The sequence below is a fragment of the Condylostylus longicornis genome, unplaced genomic scaffold (assembly GCF_029603195.1).
Source record: "Condylostylus longicornis isolate FDR11 unplaced genomic scaffold, ASM2960319v2 ptg000074l, whole genome shotgun sequence".
Taxonomy (NCBI): Eukaryota; Metazoa; Arthropoda; class Insecta; order Diptera; family Dolichopodidae; genus Condylostylus; species Condylostylus longicornis.
The window spans coordinates 448,213-473,148 of record NW_026578042.1 but is presented as its reverse complement, the minus strand read 5'-3'; the positions used below and the strand labels follow the sequence as shown (position 1 = coordinate 473,148).

Here is a 24,936-nt window from a genome sequence, read left to right as displayed (position 1 = left end):
ACTGTTCATCAACAACGTTTAAAAAAATGATCATTAATAGTGCAAAAGATGCATAAAAATTTTCACATCTTAGATAACAACTAATTTTAGACTTTAAATATTTTGTACTTTTAATTTATTATAATTTTATTTTTAAGTATTTCATAAATATTAATTTAACATAAATTTCAGCAATATTTTAAAAATATTGAAAAAATTTACGAAAAAATTTGGATTTAAAAACACTAAAACACCTCGTAAATTATTTTCAATAATTTTTTTTTTGCTATTTTAGCAAAAAAAAAAAACACAAAAACAAAAACAATAAATATTACAGTTTCTCATTTTTCTGTTATTTATTTATTTTCTGCTCAAATATCATCACTGTTTTTACTAGTTTTCACTACCTTTCATTAAAATCTTCATATACGAAAAAAAGAGTTTAACTCTATTGAGAATAAATTTTTTTGTAGTATTCAAAAGTTTTGTATTATTACTCAGTTATAACAAGTGAGATTGTATTTGTACGAATAAAACCTATATTATATACTCTACATAATCTATTTTAAACGTACTTACGGCTTTTAGTAATAAAATTTAGTTTTTTTAGCACTTTTCCAAAAAATTTTTTGAAAAAAGTGCTTATTAGTTTCACTCTGTCCGTCCGTCCGTCCGTCCGTCCGTCCGTCCGTCCGTCCGTCCGTCCGTCCGTCCGTCCGTCCGTCCGTGGACACTTTTTTTGTTTACAAAACTTCTACACCCTTGAAGATAGAAAGCTGAAATTTCATACATACATAGACCTTTACTAGAAACTTATTTCCGTAGAACAAAATTTTTACCTATCTCCCCTCCTCTAAAAGTTATACCCCCCCAAAACCCTAAAAATGGTCTTTTTTAAATATTTGTTGCAATGAAACCATAAGCATTTTTGAAATTTTGCAAACGCAGAAAGGCAGTGGCTTGCTTCCCCTAGCGCGATATACTATAGTTAAACTTTAGAAAAACAAAATGGCCGTTCAAATTTACCGTTATCTAAAGTCCTTTTTTTCCAAATTTTTGATGTCATTTTTCTTCTAGACCTCACCCTGTAGAAGCTTGAAATTTAAGGAGCTTTTAGACATTAATAAATAGTTTATTTCGTTAGAAGAAAATTTTTTTCCATCTCCACCCCCTCTCAAGTTATCACCTCTTGAAATTTGTAAAATTTGAATTTTTGACACCTTATATTTCCGAAACCGCAAGCTTTTCCAAATTTTTATAAACGCAAAAAGCTAACGGTAAATTCCATGAAATTAAAAAATATAATTATTTCTCTTAACTCACACAATTAACCTTTAAAATCGAGCAATATGTTAACCCTTTTTTATATTAATTTTTGCTTTATTTCAAAGACTGCATATAAGCGTCATCCTAAATATAGGCAATTTTAGAAATAGTTTTATATATGAATGAAAATAATTTTAATAGTGTGGTAGGTACAAATAGACTGTATTTAAAAGCAGAATTTTCACTTGTTGAAGGGAAAAGGGCTACAATACAAACCATTGGTTTGACCCAACTTTATTCATTTCACATTTTATTCAATTTCAAATGAAAATTTCCCTTTTTAGCACTTTTCCAAAAATTTTTTTGAAAAAAGTGCTTATTAGTTTCACTCTGTCCGTCCGTCCGTCCGTCCGTCCGTCCGTCCGTCCGTCCGTCCGTCCGTCCGTCCGTCCGTCCGTCCGTCCGTCCGTCCGTGGACACTTTTTTTGTTTACAAAACTTCTACATGCTTGAAGATAAAAAGCTGAAATTTTATATGTACATAGATCTTTACTAGAAACTTATTTCCGTAGAACAAAATTTTTGCCTATCTCCCCCCCTCTAGAAGTTATACCCCACCAAAACCTTAAAAATGGCCTTCTTTAACTATTTGTTGCAATGAAACCATAAGCATTTTTGAAATTTTGCAAACGCAGAAAGGCAGCGGCTTGCTTTCCCTAGCGTGATATACTATAGTTGAATTTTAGAAAAACAAAATGGCCATTCAAATTTACCGTTATCTAAAGTCCGTTTTTTCCAAATTTTTGATATTGTTTTACTTCTAGACCCCAGCTTGTAGAAGTTTGAAATTTTAAGGGCTTTTAGACATTAACAAATAGTTCATTTCGTTAGAAGAAAATTTTTTTCCATCTCCACCCCCGCTCAAGTTATCGCCCTTTGAAATTTGTGAAATTCGAATTTTTGACACCCTATATTTTCGAAACCGTAAGCTTTTTCAAATTTCTATAAACGCAAGAAGTTAACGGTAAATTCCATGATAATAAAAAATATAATTATTTTTCTTAACTCACACAATTAAACCTTAAAATCGAGCATTATGTTAACCCCTCTTTATATTAATTTTTGCTTTATTTCAAAGACTGCATGTATGCATCATCCTAAATATATGCAATTCTAGAAATAGTTTTGTATATGAATGAAAATAATTTTAATAGTGTGATAGGTACACATAGACTGTATTTAAAAGCAGAATTTTCACTTGTTGAAGGGAAAAGTGCTACAATACAAACCATTGGTTTGACCCAACTTTATTTTTCCGAAGATCTAATTTACATAAATAAAATTGTCAGAAATGGATATGGCTTTTGTATGAAAAGATTTATATTTACTAATAAAAATTAATCCGAAATATAAATAAAATTTTTTCTTCTTTTTTTTCAATAGATCTGTTCTTGTATCGTTAATTGTCAAAATCGATATTTGCCATTGAATATTTTTCGAATGGTTGCATAAAAATAATGAAATAAATAAAGAAGAAAGTCCAGTTGAATTCAAGTAATTAATGTGATTAAATTAAATGCAACAATATAACTGTGAAAACAGAACCTAAGCAATGACAACGAACGATTTCCTTAACAACGGAACCAGGCTGGAATGGTAAAATCAATCGAACAGTATTCTGTTTAATATAATGTCACACAAACATAGAAACAGATAATGTCAAAAAAAAACTACTAGCGATTAATTAAGCATTTAGGCAGTCCTATTAAAATAAATGTATTTTATATGAATACTGACATTTCGCCGCAGAAATGTCAGTTCTATTTTCAACTTAAATTAACCAACTGTGACAAATCCGGCCATATATTATAATAGCTAAATACTAAACTATCAAAAATTGGGTTATCACGGCAATACGGAAAGTATGACATTCTTTTGATTAAGTCGTCAAGGTAAACGAACGCAGTATGCTGCGGTATATGGTAATCAAAACTATGCGTTGCCGTTTTAGGGTACTGAAATTGTACTGTAAAATGCTATATAAAATATGATTGACAGTTTTATAAAATGTCAAAAATAATTAAAATAATATTTTTGGAGTAGGAATTTCGAATTCAAACCGATTACTATGCGGCTAATTCGGTAGTGTATATTTAATTACATAACACCAATGTTTTTTTCTACAACCGCATTTATTTACTTTCATTACTTACTTTAATAAACACTAAACTGAATGCGATTGGAGTAAATTTTTTTGGCCTGAAAGCCATAGGGGATACTGATATGCTAAGTTTCCTAAAAAACAAATTGTTTAGTACAGTATCGTCAAGCGTAAATAGCCTAACAAGCTGCCTGCCTCCTATTGGCATCTAAATTCGAAAATGACGAAAAAACGCGGATTTACTAATATCAAACAGAAAATATTGACAACCTCATTTTTTCATATATATACAAATGTCTTTATATAATTTTAGGCTATACTAATAATATAACAGTTATATACGATATTAAATTTATTATTAAATCCAATGTGTGTTAGTAGGTATTAAAATCTTATCTAAATACAATAAATACTTTATACTTTTAATTTCAAGGAAAAAAAAAAGAGAAAAAAAAAATGTAAAATCAATAAAAATTAAATTGAAGATAGTCAAAAAAAAAAAAAGAAACAATAACAAAAAATTATAATAAAAATCATAGAGAAATCCAAATAAACAAACAAACAAACTAAGTAAATTCAAAAATATATGAAGGAAAAGAAGAACAGCAAAAGTGTTAAACGCGAATTACGAATTGACTAAATCGCGTTATCATTTTATATAAACTCAAATATACATACACATATTTCCATAAATTTGCTACACGAACACGCTTATGTATTAATAAAATAAAAAAAATAAATTTTTTTTCTTTCAATAAGATTGATGCAAAATTAATATGTAAAGATGAGGAAAGGCTAAATCTCAAGGTTGAATATTTTGAATACCGATCAAAATTTATAGACACATATACATAAATTATTAAAAAGAGTATATAAACTATTATTAAAAATAAACCCATAAAAAAAGCAATAATTTCTTAATGTGTTATACTATAAGAAAACACAAAAAAAAAATCCAAAATTTGATTCACTTTGAACACATGGAATACACATAACGTAGTCAAAGAATAATGACCAATCGCGATGAGAAGTGATTTTAAATTTTGATTATGTGATAATCAATAAAAAAAAATTTTTTTTTTTTTTTTGCATTAATGCGAATCATCAATTTGACTTGTTGCATCTGAATTTTTTTATAAAAAATAAAATTTGAATTTTTCAATAAATTACTAATATTACACACTATTTCGAAAATATTTTGTTTTTTTTTGTGTAATACAATATCCTCTTATATTATTCGCAAACAAAATATTTAAGCAAAATGTGTCACACGAATTGTATTTGATGATTTCATTGTTTTACTAAACGCATATTTTGTGAAAAAAAATTTTGCATTGCCACAGCAGACACTAATTCAGTTCAATAGGCATAGCAGTCAGTTTTCCAGTGCAGAGCAAAAACAAAATATTATTTGGTAATTTAATTTTAAATTCAGATATAATTCTACTGGAATGTTATATTAGATTACGGAATTCAAATAGAAAGGTTCAAATAGAAAGGTCCTTGTTTTCTTAAAATTGCAGCAAAATCTCTGTGTAGCAGAGATATCAATTCAAAAATTCTTTTTTATTTAAAAATTCAATTATTGTATAACAGAATATTAAATATAGTATAAAAGAATATAAATAATTTTCAGTCGAGATATGGAGATCTTGTATAACAATTCTATAATTATGTGATATAAATCAGCTTAAATATAATTACATTAAACAATATTTGTTATATATGTACATATAAACACCATTAATTTCATTTAAAAATTACTTGAGTTGTTTAAAATTATTAAAATTTTCAAAGTTCAAATTACAACCCACCCTTATATATAAGAACTGAGAAACTGCTCTATCTGCTGTTTTAATTCCATCCAAACTAAAATAGTTAATAAAGTCAACAATAAAATACTCGCTGAACTATGGTTAGGACTGTTATACAGAGAAGAGATATACTAGGAATTGCGTCGCGAGTAATTTTACGTAACTGTGTATCCATCAAAAAAAACATTCAAAATCAATTTTGTTCCTAAAAGTATGCAATATTTTTATTATTCGCATTATTAACTAGTTTGGTATCGGAAATGACAAATTAATATTTTCGTAATTATTTTTTTATATATACTGGAATTGCAAGATTGTTTAATACAGTTTTTCAAACTAAATTGGAAAAAGTGTTGCCGTCCATCATTAAAATTTCAATTTTATCTTAAAAAAATTAAGGAGAGCAAAAATATTGATCAAATCTTGCCAGTTGCGTCAATATAAGTGTTTAGAGCAATATTGCGAAATCGTGTCAAATTTCCTATTTTGTGGGAATTTTGAAAAGTTGGCAACATTGGTTTAGAGTCAACTAATGTCTTTACATTTCTAATTTTATTTTAGAGTCAAAATTAATAATTATATTTAGTAATTTATTTTATAATTATTAAGCAGAATATAACGATTTAATTATGATGATGTAAGAAATTTTTAAAACAAATATATATATATAAAAACACAATGCATATAATATGCGTATATATGTACGTACAAATATATTTAAAGATTATTATTAATTTATAACAATACCTATTAATAAAAATTTATTAATAAAATAAAAAAAAATAATATAAATAAATTAAATATTATGAGTATAAAAAATAAAAGGCAAAAATATATATATATATATATATGTATGTATATAAAATAATCATACAATTTTTTCAAAGTCATTTCCGCATTTAAAAAAACACCTAACACGAAAAATTTTCGCTATTAAAAATTCAACTCTTATACTTACTTACATATTATTTTTATACTTATGAAACACAGAGAAAAACAAAAACACAATATTCTTAATAATTATTATTATTGTTGTTCTTGTTTTCTTCTATCTATATGTATATATTATTATAATTATTAGTTTTATATTTCTATTTCGCATAGAAAAAATTCAATAATTTTTACAATATTTAATTTAGCTTGAAAAACAAAAAACAAAAAAAAAAAACTTGAATTTAATTTTAATTTTTATAATATTTTTGCATTCAAACACAATGAATTTATACATATATATATACATACATATATATTTATACATATTTATTTGCTAATACAGAATTTGACCTTAAGTTTTTAGTTTATTTTAAAATAATATGCGTTTAAAACTATACACAATATAACAAAATAACAAATAGATTATATTATTTTAATTATTGTTATATATTATATATAGCTATATATGTGTATAATAGTTTTTAAAATTTAAAACTTAAAATACACATTTATTGTAAATATATATATATAAAATTTATTTAAGTATAACAACACTCTATGGAAATTAATTAAAAGTTTTTTTTTTGTTTTTCAAATAGTAATGATATTTATAGCTGTTATACGTACATACCTATATGCACAATAAACGCAAATACTAACACTCAATTTAGTATTGGATGGTATGATATTATTTAAAAAATTACGCGCTTATGTTTTTAAAATGCGTATACAAGTTTAAAATATAAAATTAAAAAAGAAATTGAAAAGAAATACTTATATAATGTTGTACTATGAGGAAATACTTATTTAAATTTTAAAATATTTTAAGTAGTAGTACGTAGTAAATAGTATAGTATATTAAGTAGTAGATCAATGTGCATATAAGTACACTTAATACAATAATATTCTTCAGAAAACCGAAAAAAAATTATTTTTAAAATAAAAACTTAAAATTAAAAGAGAATATGCAAAAATGGAAATGCGTGGGAAATTTTAAAATTAGAAGTGGTCAAAATAGTAAGAAGAGTCAATTATGTTCGATGTAGAATGACTTAATTTATGAAGCATTTTCAGACTCTAACTTAAGTTAATAATTAAATTTTAGTGAAATCTTTTATATTTAATATTGGAATTCATTTATGTTTTTTATATTTCAGAAAACTGAAAGAAGACTCTAACTTGACTTCATATTAAGTGAAAATGTTGTCCCATACAGTATGATATAGAAATGTAAAACCAAATATATTCACTCTTTTTAACCACGCTAATCAAAGAGCCATTCCTCCGCTTACTGAAAAGATTTTTCACAAATATTCGCAATTAAAATAGCTTCATTTGAGTTAATTATAGTTTTTCTGATTTTTATAATAAAATTTTTAAGTTTTGTAAAGTTGCCTAAAAATATGCAATTTTCTTAAATATTAATTTCAAAAATAATCTAATAATAAGAAAAGTCAATGAAATACAAAAACGAAGACCAAAATTCGATTTTCTAGTGAAGTTATTCGAAAAATCAAAAGAATACCAAAAATCCCAAATTTTGTATTTTCCTAGATTGTTATTAAATAGAAACTCGAATACAATTAAAACATGCATCGAAATACTGCGTGAAGCATAACTAATAATAATTGAAGTGAATGACACGCATACAACAATGTTTATGTGTAAATATTATGCTATGGTATTAAGTAAGTAAGCATATTATACGTACATAGAGCTTTTATATCAATTATGCAGGCTAATTTGCAATTTATTAAAAATATTTTAATTATTAATAACTTAGTACGTGTTTAATAACACATTTTTTTTCTTTTTATAGAAAATTTAATGATTATTTTGCACATAAAGTATCTACTCAATCTTTAATTTTGTTTCTTGGTATTTTTATTTCTTCGATTAAATTTATGTATCAAATTTTCAAAAAAAAATCGAAAAAAATCCTTGATATTTTATTATTAATGTCTAGCCAACATACAATAGACTTTTAAATTGCTATACGCATAAATTTCAAAATTTAAATAAAAATTATTAATTAATTTTATATATGATTAAGTAAATGAGAAAAAATTCGGATATGAAAATTTTCAAAAAATTTTTAAAGTATTTTTAAGGTATTAAATAGAAAAAAAACTGAAGGCATATAACAATTTGGGCTCAAAATTCATATAGTAGTCAACTATATGAAAAATATAGTCACATTGCTTTTACAAAACAACCACAGTTCCTGATATAATTGAAATCACAAAGCCATTCGAATTATATTAAACTTATAGACAAAAACAAAAATTATATTGGACAGATAACCACTTTCAAAATTTCAAATTGCAATTTATAATTAAGCGATCATTCTCAAGCAAAGTAATAATATATTTTACTGCTTCCCTTATTTCTTCTTAATTCTAAAAAATTTGTTGTCCGATAAATCACATGAATAGAATTACAATTATTATCTTTCCATTGTAAATTTAATACAGAATACGATGTTGGAAAATTTCGCAAATTGTATTTTAGAATTCGCACAGATCTCGTAAGCAGTCTGTATGATTTCCGTACACACTGATAAGTATGATTTTCTAATACTAATTTTTGAATGTTAATACCCGTTTTGAACAAGTGATAATATTAAAAATTTAGAAAACATGAAATTAACTTCTGAATTTCAAAAAATCCTTAGAAAATCATAATCAATAAAGTTCAAAATCTCAAAAATTTTCTGCTATATTTTCGACATAAGTATGCAATAACTTTTATATTGAAAATTCAAGATTCAAATTTTAAAGTCTTATATTAAAAAAAAAATTATCGAAAAATTAGAAAATTAAAACTGCAAAAATGCACAATTTTATTCTTAATTTATGCAATTTTTTTTTCTGTTTATGCTTAAAGTTCTTTTGTATATTCTTTAGAACGTGCTATTTTAGCATAAGTATTAAAAAATTTCGTAATGTAAGTACATATACGTTTTACAAGTCAAACATATTTTGATAATTTTTATGATTTTTCAATGAATTGAAGGTTAAAATAAAAAATTTTTTTTTTTTCAAACATTAAGTAAAAATTTATGCTGTGAATTTCAATTTTTTTTTTTTTTTAATTAAATAGAACTTTAAAGAAAATTCTAGTACGTACGTGTTTTTAGGTGAAAAATTCAGAATTTTCATATAAAATATCATAAAAAATTTTCATTATTTTTCATTGCTACTATTAAATGGGTAAAATTACAGAAAATTTATGCTATTCTATGCTATTTTTTGCTAAGTAGGTTAATGTTTTTTTAAAAAAAGGCTTGCAAATATTTTATAATAATATTTTTCTAATTTGAGAAAATTTTGTTTTAAAAAGAATTTAAGAAAATCTGGAAATTATAGTTTAATCCATTATAATTTTACATTCCTTTCGATCCGGCTTGTATAGTCTAAATAGGCTGGTATATGTACCAGTATATACTTTAAACGTATAGGCTAAAAATTAAAAATGGCATTGTATTTGGTTCTCAGCGCTGTACCATTTCGTTTTTACATGATTCGGTACACCAAATTTTAAAAGCAATTTTTTTCATCACAAGCAGTTTTTTTTATGTAAAGATCCCATATAGATCCATATGTAGATCCTATATGTGAAACATGTGCTTATTACAGTATTCGAAAGCTGAGTCGAAAGGTTTAATTGAAATTCTTACTTACTTTTATGTAAAATTTATTAAGTTTCTTAATTTAATTCATTGATTAAGAAAATTGGATGATTTCTATGTGAAATAAGATATTTTCGCAATTATGACATGCTGGATTTTTTAAATTATGATCTTAAGATGCAATCCTTATATATTCTAAATCAAAATGGTATATTATAAAATTTAATCAAGCAATATTTTCAAATTTACTATAAATTTATAATATCCTGCAAGTAGCTATTCTATATGCCGCAAATATCCGAAATAATGACTAAACTTCTATAATAAATGGCTACTTACAATAATAATTATCATAAAATACAAGAGAGCGCTAATAACTGTCCAATAGTAATAATTACAATATAAAAGAAAATTTTAATTTTCTTAAATTTATTTATAATTTTTCATCTCATATTAATTATTACAAATTAAATGAATTGTGACTACACTTAATTTTTTTTTAAAAAAGTTCACCTACGCATAAAATTGTTCATGTATATTCGTACATAAAATAAATCGCCTACATTAAAATGCACTTGACAATGGTGTTTACATACATATACATGTATAAAAATCTTGTATATTTTACTACATTCACAATTTTAAGTGTATATTTAGTATTTAAATAAAGTTTCTTCTTCTTTTTAAAATTTATATAGATTTTACCTGAATTTGGTTTTATGCAAAAATTCCTAAAATGACTCAATAATATAAATTTAAGAAATTAAAAAAGAAATTCAAAGGTAAGCATTAATTTTAATACTCAAAATAGTTAACAGATTTAAATATAAATTTAATTAAAAAATTTTAGAATAGCTAGTATGCCCTTTTAGTATTATTAGTAATCTTGTATCAAATTTTTCGTATAAAATTAATATAAACACTATATAACCTCACTTTAACATATATTAGAAAGGCAAACTATATTCAACGCGTATAAGAATTAAAGTAAGAATATTCACATAAACAAAACATGATTGGTTGTCCAGAGCTAACAGCAAAAAAATACATAAGTAAACAAAAATACTCTGACCGTGAAGAATTATAAACCAGCAGCTATATGGGTAATTCCGAAACAAGATTCAATAGAAATTCATATAAGAAAATGAAAATGGACTGATCACATATTAAGGTGCCCAATAATATCAATAGCACTTCGAATAAAACTCATTAAGGGCATAAAAATGCAGGAAGAACAGAAGAGACATGAAGAAGAAATGTGCAGAAAAAATCAAGGGTAACCAATAAAATATAGGCAGAAATAAAGAGACTGGCTTAAAACGGAGAAATTCCGAGATAATATGCTGAAACTTTATGTTTCCTAGGTGTACAATGAGGAATGAAAAAAAGAAAAGGCAAAATATGTTCTTTGTAAGCCTAGTAAGCTCGTCGTATATACATTTTAATAACCCACTTCTATTTTGGAGACCACAATGCACATTTTAATAGTTAAATATTAAATTTGTTGGAACACAAAGTAACATTTACGTTCATAGAATTGGTCTCCCCAATTCTAAACCTCTAAAAGTGTTAAAATTGTAAAAATGATAACTCTTTTTTCAAACCAACTTGCTATAATTTATTTTGTTAAATAAATTAGTTGCAATTTTTTGGCAATACTTTAAAGTTACTGATTTAATACTTTACATTGATATCATTGCCTAAATATATACGTATATAAATATTATTACTACATAATTTAATTGTCATAGTTATCAAAACTATTTAATTATGCTCGATTAAATTTCAAACAAGTGTGATAATAATTTGAGGTTAAGTGTTAATTGCTATATACAATGTAATTTTAAAATTTTCAAAATGGCTATATTGAAATTGTCATATTTTAAAGTACTAAGAACAAGTCGGAATAATAATGTAGACTTGCATCATTTATGAAAATCAAGTAGCACTGTTAATTTTTGACGCTGGAATATTTTGAGCAAGCGTTGCATTATAGTATTGTTCTAAAATTTCGTATGATTGGAAATCAGATGGGGTTGTACTTTTTTTACAAAATAAAATATACCAGACATTCCAACACTATAATATGTCACACTTTTAGAATTAATCATTAATGAACGTTTTTTAAATCTTCGTATTTACAGTTACAATATTTACAGTATACAGTATATAGATAAGAATTATTAAGATTAAAAAATTTACAATTTCGAGTAAATCTGGGCAAACTGAATTAGTGCTTTATTAAATTGTTCTTGAAATTAAATTTATTATAAATTGAACACCAAAAAATCATTTGTTTCATTTTCGAATTCAAGTACTTATATGACACTGACAGTGACAGATATTAACACTAAATATGTACATACTAAGTATATACAGTGCATACTATAAATCACAAAATCATTAATTTCATTCATTCAAAATTTTTTGTAAATTTTTTTTTTTCTATTTGTAAAACAATTGAACACAAATTATATAATACATGCTTTATATACTACAAAAATGTAGTTTATTTATTTAAAAAATTATAAAAGCAGAATAAAAAAAAATTCAAACGAAAAAAAAAATTTAATATTTATTTCTCACCATGACAATGACCTTGTCTAATTAAATTACATTTTTTTGTTGTTTAGTTATAAGTTACGAGACAACATTAATAACTATCATACACTCAAACACACACATACACACATATACTAAAATTAGCATAAATCTGTTTAAATAAAACAAAAAATAACCTTTAAATTGAAAATTTTCTTAATAATGAAAAAATATGTATGTGAAAATTTTATGTGTGTGTATTTAAATTTGCTATTAAGAAAATGTACTATTAATCTTAGCACGTTTTCATACAAAAAAAAAAAAATTGAACTGCGAGTACTTTAATATTCAAAAATAAATAAATTGTACTAAAAAAAAATCTTTTTTATTTTAAATAAGGAAAATTACAATATTTTGTAGTCGTGGTTCAAAATTCGTATACAATTTTTATTTTATAAATATTTTTGATAAAAAAAAAAAAAACTTTCAGAACCTTGAAATTTTATTTATTTATTTATTGTTTTTTTTTTTTTTTTGTCGTATTGAGATATTTTTAAAATGATATGAAATTTAGCTTAAATTTTAGTATTTTATTTAGTCTTTACAAATTATACTGTGTGATGACGTAATTTTTTTTTGTAGTATTTTATAGTTTAAATAGCTCAGTACATTAATTATTTATTTATTTTACAATATACATATACCTATGTATATATGTATATGTGTGTATGGCAGACATTTTATTGTAGTATATTGATAATTATTTTTTTTTTTGTAACAATGTAAAACAACAGATTTTTGTTTTTCTGTAATTTTTACATGAAAATATTTTCAAAATTTATTAAATAATTTATAGTTTGTAATTTTAGTATATATTAGACATTGATAATGACTGATAAAATATATAATGACCATGAGCATTTGTGGTATTACAATACATATGATAAACATAAATAAAACATTGATAATAAACACATTCAATTGATATAAAGGATCGATTATTTTCAATTAGAACAAGAAATAAAAATCAAATTTATTTAAAAATATTTGTAATTAGTTGAAAAATTCATACAATATGTACATTTTTAATAATCGATTAAGTATACACCTTAAAATATTAAAATTCAATCTCAATAAAGTAATGGAAATCCCGACCTAGTAATTGAATTAGTTATTTAAATTCAAGCCCTTTCATTAGTTATATTTATTTCGAGGACCAAAAAGAATAAATTACTCTCATATTTTATCATTGTTCATTAAAATAATTTTATAATTTATTATTTATCATTAGAATTCTATAAATTGAACTTCTCACAATAATTAACAAAAAAATGAACAATTCGTCTACCTTAAGTAAACAGAATTAAGAGCTTGATCGTTTGTCTCACTATTTTACCCACCAAATGAGAAGAGCGTGTGTAACTATCATATATTTTTGTAATGTAATTTTCTAGTGAGATTTTGAGTTAAATTCCGTATCTCGTATTTCTTTTCATATCAATACAAAATTTATTCATTTTGTTTTAGAAGGTGAGACTTTCAATCGATAATTCGAGGAAACACGAAGAACTCTAATTTGAAAGTTAATAAAAAGTGAGACACAAAAGCAAGATACACCATAAAGCAGTAAGTCACCGGATTAAAGCAACATATGTATTAGTAAACTAAAAATTTATATTATAACTGTTATACGTAATTTTTTTATGCCATTTAAATGAATTCACGCTGTTATGAAAATTTGCTCATAAATTTTTAAAATTTAATTAAAACATTTCATATTTGAATAAGTTTTATGACAAACCATTCTTCAGTTGTCATGATAATGCTCTTTAAATTTTTTTAAACTCGATAAAGCAGAAACTTTACAATTCTTTTCAGTTGCTGTGAATAATTCAAACCCAATATAAGAGATGATAAGAGATGAATTTTGTTAGTAATTCAACAAATTTCAAACAACTTGCATATAAAAATTCCTTTTCAAGATAAAAATAAAAAAAATGAAGTTAATGAACTATATTACTGCTCAGATCATTATAGTATAACAGTTTCGCTAGTCAGAATCGTGATATTCTAACCGAATCTAGAAAGTTTTTTTCCGGCAAGCAATGTAACATTATCAAATAGGATACAGCATTAACTGTTATAATCACGAATAATATTGTAAACAATATTCTTACTACTGGTGGAAAATGATTACCGATTAAACGCTAGAACTAATTTTTTCAAGATTATGTTTATCTTTGCAAAACCACATTCGATTTTAGCACAACATTTTCGAAGTTTTACTTCATTTTTACATCGAATATTTAGTCTAAAAATTTATTTGTGCGACAGAATGAATCATAGATCAAATAATTTTTAAAATTATTATACGCATTACAATTATTATATATACGTATTATAACAAAAATATTATTTTAAAATTGAAGGTCAAATTCTATTCAAATAATATTAAAAAAATAATAATTAAAGTAAAGGTATAAAACAGTTAGACTAAAAATAATTTATAGAATAGAACAAAAATTAAAAAAAATTTATAACAATAATTTTAAAATAGATTCAAGGAAATTTTAATTGAATTAAATACATTTTTATAGGTGTTGAAAATCATAATCCTTTCATATACAAAAATTATAGGAAATCAATTCTCCTTTAATATGCATAAATTCATTTAAATTCTTTAATTCTAAAAAAAATTCATTAATTATTTTTGTATAACAAAAAATTATTTTTTTTTTATTCAATTCTCTATCTACTTAGTGTAGGGAATAACAATAAAAATTGTTAATCATTTATCAATAATTTCGATAAAATGCGTGTGTATATGAGAATCGAAAAACATCAATCAATATTTTTCATTATTTTTTATTGTCATACTCGTAATACCCACCACATGAATATTGTTATACTTATTTATTGTTATATAGCTTTTGTAATTTTAGTATTATTAATTTGAAAACAATAAAAATTCTAGACCTGCGAATCGATTGTTTTGAATATAATAATGCACACGCACACACATACATAATTAAGTTCGAAATAATTTTTTATTTTAGATAATTTTTTTTTTTGTAATTTTTTGTTCTTTCCAAAAATTAATGTAATTAAAATAAATTCATTCAATAGCATTACAAATTAAGAATTTCTAGGTATCTAGTGTTTTTTTTGTGTGTATAAAAATTATTTAATTTTTTGTGTTTTTTTTTCTTTTTCTAACACATATGAATTAAAAAATCGAATTTATATCTTGATTTTATTTTAAATTCTTTCTTAAAACTCAAGTAATTTAAACGATACCAATTTTATTAAGCAATGAAAAATAAAATATCAAATATCAATAATAAATTAAATCATAACATTAAAGAATATTATTGAGGTATAGGGTTGTTCAGTAAAGAAGAATTCCAAGTTTACGAAAAATTGAATTTAACAAATTCTTTAAAACTAATAATTATACAATGTTTATCTGATTTTGCAACACTTATAATTTAAGATCACATAAATCAGCTTATAAGGGCTTGAAAACAGAACTTTTTCTAGGGGTCGATTTTATATACCTGAGATATCATATCTAGGGGATTAATATAAACAAAATTTCTTGAAATTTTATATCTGAGTTGTGTTCGCTACGAGAACTAACTATGACGAACCTTTCAGGAACTTGATTTGAAGAGCAAAAGTTACTTTTCTTCCGAAGTAAGGCAAGCAACCTTTAAATTTTAAGTATAATTTGCGTTTTGAATGTCAAATTTTAGAACTCTTCTGAAACTTTAATAAAAATAGTTTATTTCGCTAGAACAAATCTTTTTCCAATTTATGCTATGTTCGTATGCTTTCGGCTTTCGAAAAACGCTCATGTATATTTTATTATAATAAACTTAACCAATTTGTATAAACAAAAGCAAACAAATAACGGTATTTAAAGGAGATACTTTATAATTTCTTTAAGAACTGTTTAATTTTAATTTCAATGCTTTCTTTAATTTTCGTTCTTATATCAAAAATAATTAAATTATGAGGCCATATTGTTTATATAATTTTTTAAATTTTTAATTGTGCTTCTCTGTAACCTACTAATTTGTGTAGAGGTTGACTTTTTCTCTCGTAATTCATTTAGAATTTCGTTAAGTTGAATACCTATTGGAAAACTCTTTTAACTACTCATATTTTTTAATGATATATATACATACTCGTATATAGTGTCTAACTCCAATTAACCAAATAACTATATTGTAAATTAACCTTGATGAAATTTAACTAAATATATAATTATGTTTATATACTTATATACAAGTATATAATTATTACTTTATATAATTATAATTTTTGTCTGTATATTTATATATATATATTCTGTTGTTGTTTTTTGAATATTGTATGTGTGAATATATACATACATACAAAAATATAATAATTCAATAAAAATACCTTCAAAATTTTAGCGTTTCTTATTTAAAAAATACAAAAAAAAAAAAAACGCCAAAAATAAAATAATTTCATAAATTTTACTTTTATTTAATTACTGATTTACTTGGAGGTCACACAATATTTTTAAATGATTAAAATAAAAAAAAAAAACATTTTTGTTTTTATTTTACATTTTTTTTTGTTATTGTTATTTTTATTTTATTCACTCTTCTTCATCTAATAAGATTTTTCTTAAATTCTTTTATATTTTTCATTCTTTATTTTAATTTTATAAAATTTTTCAACTTTAAATAATAATAAAATAAAATAAGTCTACCCTATTGTTTCATGACTCTTTATACCCAAATAATGCAAAGTCATTATTTTTTAGCTGCTATATTTTAATTTTTTTTTTATGTTTTCTTAAATAGTGTAATTATTTTTCATTTTTGAAAAAGAAAAACAGCGAATTTTAATCAATTCAATCATCTTTTGCGACTTTAATATAAAAGGAAGTAAAAAAGAGTTGTTTGTACGTTAATAAACAAAAAGTATAAAAAAAAATGAATAAACGCGTCTATAATTTTCTTAAGATTATAAAAAAAAAAAACAAAAAACATTTTACTTCCGTTATTGAAAATGCATTTAAAATTAATATTAAATAAACAAAAGGTAAGAAAACAAAAAAAAAATTAAATTTTAAAATTTTAGTTGATCAGAACAACTTAAGGATAATTTCATATTTCCAAGTGATACAATCGAAAATATTGTTCTAATTTCAAATGTTTTGCTCTAAAATTTTATTAAATCAATAACTCAAAACTAGAAAAAAAGGTCACTGGTTGCATTGTGTTATCAATTCATTTTACACATCTTAATCAGGCAGAACTCTTTAGATATGCATTAAGATTTTTACCATATACATACATCCGATATATTCATAAGTTATAAAGCGAATTACAATTCCATAAACCATTCTTCCTTTCAAAAGGAATGAATAGAAACATAAAGGGAATTGTCGCATTTTCTTGCTTCCGTTCATTGTAGTTCGACTTTTAAAATACAATAGTTTTAGAATCGAAATAATTTCTGGTCATTTAACGTGTTAATAACCTATAATCAACAGCTAATATTTCATTGTGTATTTTTATAGCACAATTACGTTAACGATTATATATGAAAGTCACTGAAACAGAAAACGTTTTCAACTAGTCTCAAACACTGTTCTCAAATACAAGACAGTAAACTCTGCTAATATTAGAAGACACATTACAGAATTGCTGTTGTATATTTTAAGAAATCTTTACAATTCTTATAATAATTCGCTTAACAATTCTTTTACTAAAAAAACGAAATTGTTATAATTGAGCATGTGATCTTTTCTAAGGTCAGAAAAATGAATCATAATCTACGTAACTACTTCGTATTTTTAATATGCCGTTTAAGAATCTTATCGTAATGAAAACATAATATGATCGTGAAATCAAATTGTTAATACAATTTCAATGTCTAATATTTGTACATACTCTTACAATTTATATTTATACATGTATGTGTAAAATATTGTGTACATTTCTAACAGTGCCATATTAAAGTATAATTATTATTGAAAAAAAAAACAAAACATCTGATCATATTTGGTTCTCCTTGAACATGAAATATTGAATAGGTTGGAATGTTTCCGTATATACGGCACACAAAAAAAAATACTTAAATATACAAACAGACATATATATTCACGTACCAACCTATATTTATTCTTTTTTCCCAAAAATTCTCATTATAAATTTTTTTTTTTTTTCACGTTTGAAATTTTTAATTTAGGTTTTTTTCTCCAAAAATATAAAAATAGCAAAAAATTAAATCGGAAAAGTTTATATTCTTATACAAAAAATTGCCATAATTATTTACATTAAGACCCGTTTTAAAAAAAATTCAATACTAACATGCAACCCAAAAAAAAAACAAAAAAAAATTATAGAAAATTTGCATAATTATAGCAAATTTTAAATAAAAACCGTTATATTTTATAAAATCTTTAATTATATAATTTATTAAGTAAAAGAAATCTATTAAAATAATTTACCGTTAATATTATCAGAAATGGGAAATGAAATTGTTTAAAATAACGGTAAATTTTTTATTTATGTAGTAACCGTATTTAGACAAAAAATAAAATAAATTTAGAAATGAAACTGGCGAAAAAATCAAAGTTCATGGTTATATAATTTTTTTAATTTGAAATTTATTTTTTCAATAAAATTAAAAAATATTGCATAGATTTAGGTGTGTGATTGTTGTATGCTTTTTCCCCCCCTTTTTTTGGAAATTTCTTCTCTTTTATAATATGTGTTAGAGTTTTATAAATTTTAAAAACTGGTACCTCTAGCTCAATAAATTTAAAATTGTAAATTTTATATAATAAGCACATATGTATGTATGTAATTTAAAACTACCAGGTACACGCACTTGTAACAATGTGTATAAGTTCGAAATTTCATAAAAATCACATAATCATCAGATTTTACAGATAAGTATTAAAGATTCCTTGTGATTATGATAAGAAATTACAGTAAATTACAATTTTAAAGTTCATACAAAAACTTTATTTTTATATTAACAAGACTTATTGTTATAGATAAACTCATATTTAGCCACCAGATGTCATAACGTATACACACAATACTTATTTCAAATTACTCTAATTGTTAATATTGAATATATTTAAAATTTTATAGTTAGGTAGCTATATTAAAATTCGAAAACAATTTTGTTTCAGTCAAACACATTTAATCTTTCATAGTAAAATTTTATTATTTGTAATACACTTCCGTCCCAACGATAATTCAAAAACTAATTGAGCTAAGCTTTCCAAATTTTCACTCAATCATATCCATTTGAATTGAATGTGATTCAGACAGTGGTTCGGGTAGCTGCCTTACAACTTTAAAAGTTATTTGGCATTATTTTCAGTTAAAAAATTTGAGATGGTATAAGGCAATGTCGTAACTACCATATATGTATAAAATAGTGTTATGCATCTAAAACATTAAGGTCGTGCGAAATAGTGTGGCAATTACAACAAATTTGTTCATTCGCACAATCAAATAAAATTCATTCGTACAGGTTTCACAAAATTGACACGATCAACTCTATACACCTATTCTTGTTCTACTTAAAGTTACATATTGTGTGCAATTAACAAATTTCATTTTAGCCATTAAGTTTTATTCGAGATTCCATTTGAGTTGGACTTCTTCCGCACTCTTTGTACCTACACCTTTCAGTTTATTCGTACTCTATCCGTTACTCTATATATAATCAAATGCAAGCAGGTACTTACTCATCGAATACACATAATTTTAAATCCGTGAGAATATTATGACATAAGTGAGAGCCTATACATACATAGATATTATTAAAATTATTTAATATGGTCGAAAAGAATTCATATTTTGATATTCAACTGATTATGTAATAATTTTTTTTTTTTTTAAATTATTGAAATATTGCAAATATTTTATGAATAAAAATCAATAATAAATTGGTATATAATAAATGTCAAAATTGCAAACCATTGCCTAATTAATATAATTTTCAAATTTATAAAAAAAAAAATTAAAACTGTACAGAAAAGAAAAAGAAAAATAGCAAAAAAAAAATGTATGACAACCTAAAGCCAGACATTTTGTATTTTTTTTTTTTGCACACATTTTCGAAATTCAAAAAATACAACAGACATAGTCACAATAAACGATAATTTATTACATTGTATTTAGTCAGATCACCTTGTATTTTGTGTTTTTTTAAGCAATATGAAAAAAAAAATGAAAAATTTTTTTTTTTTTTAGTTCAGCCTTTGATTGAAGAAAAGCTTTAAGTTAAACAGCTGTTATTACTAATATCTATATATTTACATATATGAATACATACATAGCAATGTTAAATGTATATTAACGTGTGTATATGTAAGCATTTGTTAACATAATGTGTAGCAAATTGAATTAATTAATTTTTAGGCTTTGCAAGTATGATAAAAAATTTACGAGTATGTTTGTATGTAAGTATATATGTAATTGTAATATGTAAAAGCATTTGTTTTTTGTCAAATTTGTTACAAATAATTTTTAATAAATATTTATTAATTCAAAAAACCATTTCGCTTTTCTTCTTTAAATTTTAAATTAAAATTTTTTATTATATTTTTTTTTTTCTAATTGGAATAAAATTCGCGTCGCGTCGCATATTGCGTTTTGTACACGTAAACAAATTTTACCATAATATGCAAGTATAATTTTATAAATAAAATAATTTTAAATTTAATATTGCTGTAAATGATTAATTAATTAAATATTTCACAAAGAACACCCAGAAATTTCTTGAAAACTAGAAATTTCTAGAAATTAAATTATTTATTGAACATATTATTTAGCTGGTTCTTACAGAGTCCATATAGAAATTTTTAGTTGCAATATTTAAATGAAATAAGTATTAGAGAAAATTAAATCACACTAGCCTATTCCTCAAATAATTGGGGGAGAATCGAAAAAATTCAATATCAATTTATTTCAATAAGTAATTTATCGCTACATCATATTACTTAAATCATCTCGGTCGGTAAAATTTCAAATTTTAAAGACATATTGCTGATGTCTCAAATTTAAGAAAATAATGCAGTACATATTCAAAATTTTCTTGGAAAATATTTGCATAATGTCATATTTTCGAGACACATTTCATGCGAAACAACCGAAATTTACAGACTTAATTGACTTGAATTTTATATTTGAAAAATAAAAAGAAAAGTAATTTTTCAACCTAACCAAATATCTGACAACAATGTCTTCCCTTCTACAGATTGTACACTTTCTTAAATAATTTCCAACAAAAAAAAAATTTAAAACATTTTACCCATAGGCCATAAGAGAATGTGATTATAAAAATGTCATTGACAGAGACTACAAACTCAAAATCAACTTAGAGCTATCGACATAGGTATATATGTACATCATATATCACTATATACTGCAATCTAATCTAATTAAATTAAATGTATAGCATATGATTTATGTGTGTATATAAATATTAATTATGCATTTGAATAAATCACCGAGCAGTTAACATTTTTTAAGTGGGTTCAATTATATGTGCGTAAAAATTAATATTATTTTTTTTTTTTTTTTTGCTAGAACTCTTAACCGGAATTATAAAATAATTTATTATAAGTAAAAGTAAAAGCTTAATTATGTTTGATATTAATGTATGGTTGTCAATAATTAATAATTGTTCATTTCACAATTTAATTGTCGAATGCATTAATTATACATTATGGCGATTACTAACCATATTTAACAAGTGAATGGTTAACATATATTTTATTTTTTAATATAGACATTTTGTTTTCGTCTATAATATACTATTATTTATTTTTAAATGCTTTTTGTAACACCTTTCTTTACGTTATGTAATCGACCTTGCAAAATATTTTTTGCCTACATTTAATTATATGCTTTTCTACAATATTTAATGAAAATATGTGCGTTTATGTGAAAATTACAAAAATGTGCGGCAAACCTTTGCGGTTACAAAATTTTAGAATGGTAAGATTGTTATAAAGCGTAAATAGTCATATGTGACATATTCTTAATAATAATTTGATTATGAATTGGCCAAATTAATAAGATAATAAATTAAATTCTACCCAATAATTTCTATGTACCATGGTACATTTATGGTACTCACACATTAATAAAAAATATTAGACTATTTAGATTTTTTTTAAATTAAAGTACATAGTTACTTGTATTTGCCCAAAATATCGAATAAAATTTGCTTAGTATTTTTAAAATAAAGTAAATTTGTCAAAAAAAAAATCCAATGAAAATTTCTGAGGAAAATTGCTTGGTACACCAGTGGATAATTGTATGGTACAACTTAAACTGGTGGATGAAATTCCAAATTTAGTCAAAAGAGAAATCATACTAATAATTTTAACAATAGTTATTAAAAAGATAGATATTTACAAGAGTTTAGGTCAAGTAATTAGGAGATTTAAATTAAGTAATTTGTAAAATACTTAAAGGTATGTAGATATAATTAATTAACATTGTAATTTATTCATGTGACTTAAGTATGTCCATGATTTATGGCTAAGAACTTTGATTTAATTTTTTTTTTATTATTGTAATTAAATTAAATCAATTATTTTCATGACCTACCATAACAATATTTAAATTTATTTTGCATATAACTTGTAATAAATTTTTTTTGTTTATTGAGTGCAAGAAAACCGGTACTTCATATAAGTATTAAAATCTCACCATTCTGTTTATAATGCCGAGAAATAATTATGTATATTTTGAAATTGCGTTTAAAACCACCCAGGTTTTCTTTTGGCCAATCGTAACGGCTAGAAGTCAGAACAGCTAGAATCAAAAGTCAATTAAAGGACTTACAAACTGGTAATTTTTCTACTGTTACAAGCAGACAACATCCAAAATTGATTTTAATAATTATTCCTTAGTAAGTCTATAATGTAAGTAAAAAGAATTGTTTCGAATGTATGATAACTTCAATTTGGCAGTATTCTAACTTCTCTATTGAAAAAGACTTTTTCTTAAAAATTATTAAGATTTTCTAAACCCACCACCATGGAATACTCACTTTTACTCTCGTTTTTTAAACTTTTACTCTCGCTTTGTTTTTATTTATTTCATTTATACGTTATAGTTATACAGGTATTTCGACTATAATTCTGACTCTAGGGTCTTAATATTAAAAAGTAAAAATTTAAGAAATAATTTTAGTAACAATCAAATATAATAAATATAAAATTAAAAATTAATTAAAATTTTTATATAATAAAATTAAATAAAAATAATCTTACCTTTTTTTTATATATTAAAAATAATAATTAATTTATTAAATAATCCACAATTTGTTTAAAAAAGAGAGAAAAAAAACCGAAAAAATCTCATTCATATAAAGTTGTTGATTGTTGAAATTTAAGTTGATGTTGTTGTTATTTTTATAATTTTAATCCTTTGAGTTTTGTTTTTTTTTTCCTTTTAAGATCACTTTTAATTTATTTTGGGGTTGATGTCTGTGCTAATTATTCGATAATTAATTTAGACAATGTAGATGCGTCTTAGTTAAAATTTAATTGAATCATTTGTTTATATGTGTGTACAATTGTATATATTATGTATTTTATAATAATTTTGTTTTATTTTAAATAAAAATTTGATTTCTTTTCCTTTTCTTTGATTCTTTGTTTTTTTTTTTTGTATTTTCTTTGACACTCTTAATTTTCAATCAAAGTAAAATTAATTTTTTTTTGTAATTTTATAATATAAAATTTATGTTAATCTTTTACATATACAAAATATTATATTGTGATTTTTTTTAAGATAAAAACCCAAATTAAATTAAAATTAAAAAACAACAAAATGATAATTAAAACAAGAGCGGCATAAAAAAAAAAAACACGGCAAAAAAAACACCTTATGTATGTATTTATGTATATGTATATAATATTATAAGTATACGAAATTCACATAAAATTCACTTTTATCGTATATATATATTATATATGTATATATTTGTATATATAGATATTTATTTTATGTATATATAATTATATATTTTTCATATATATCATCATAAAAGAATTCAAGGGCAATACCACATTTGATAATAATTAAAAAAAAATAAAAATTTCTTATATTTTTTTTTTATATATAAAATGTATTTTTTATATATATTAACTATGTAAGTAAGTAAGTAAGTATGTATATGTAATTTTGATGACGTGTAATTTTTATAACACTATTATATTTTATATATTTAATATTTTTTTTTTTATTTTTTGTTTTCATTAAACATTAAAAAATAAAATCTTAATAAGGTTGACAGTAAAATCAAATTTTCGAATTTTTTTTGTAAAGTTTCTTTATGATGAAACAAAAATGGCATATGTAAAACATAAAAAATAATTTTGTTATATTTTTTAAGAATCTATATATATATATATATTTGTATAAGAATGTATGTTTAGAAAAAATAGAAAACAAAATATTGTACAAAAAAAAAAAAATAAAAAATTACAAACACAAATTCAAAATATGTAAAACGAAAAAAAAAAAAAATTTTACAATACAAAACGTTTTTTTTTTTTCCAAAATAGCTATTTGACATACACATTAA

At 23.1% G+C, this 24,936-nt stretch overlaps 1 protein-coding gene across 2 annotated transcripts in view; it reads right to left on the bottom strand.

Annotated features, from left to right (window-relative positions):
* Positions 1 to 24,160, bottom strand: part of LOC129612544 (glycosyltransferase-like protein gnt13) — a 230,932-nt gene extending 206,772 nt beyond the window's left edge. For both annotated transcript variants that reach the window (XM_055526204.1, XM_055526205.1), the window contains exon 1: positions 23,618 to 24,160. The gene's annotated coding sequence lies outside the window, so the exon portion shown is untranslated. The remainder of the gene's footprint in view (positions 1 to 23,617) is intronic.
* Positions 24,161 to 24,936: the final 776 nt, after the last annotated feature.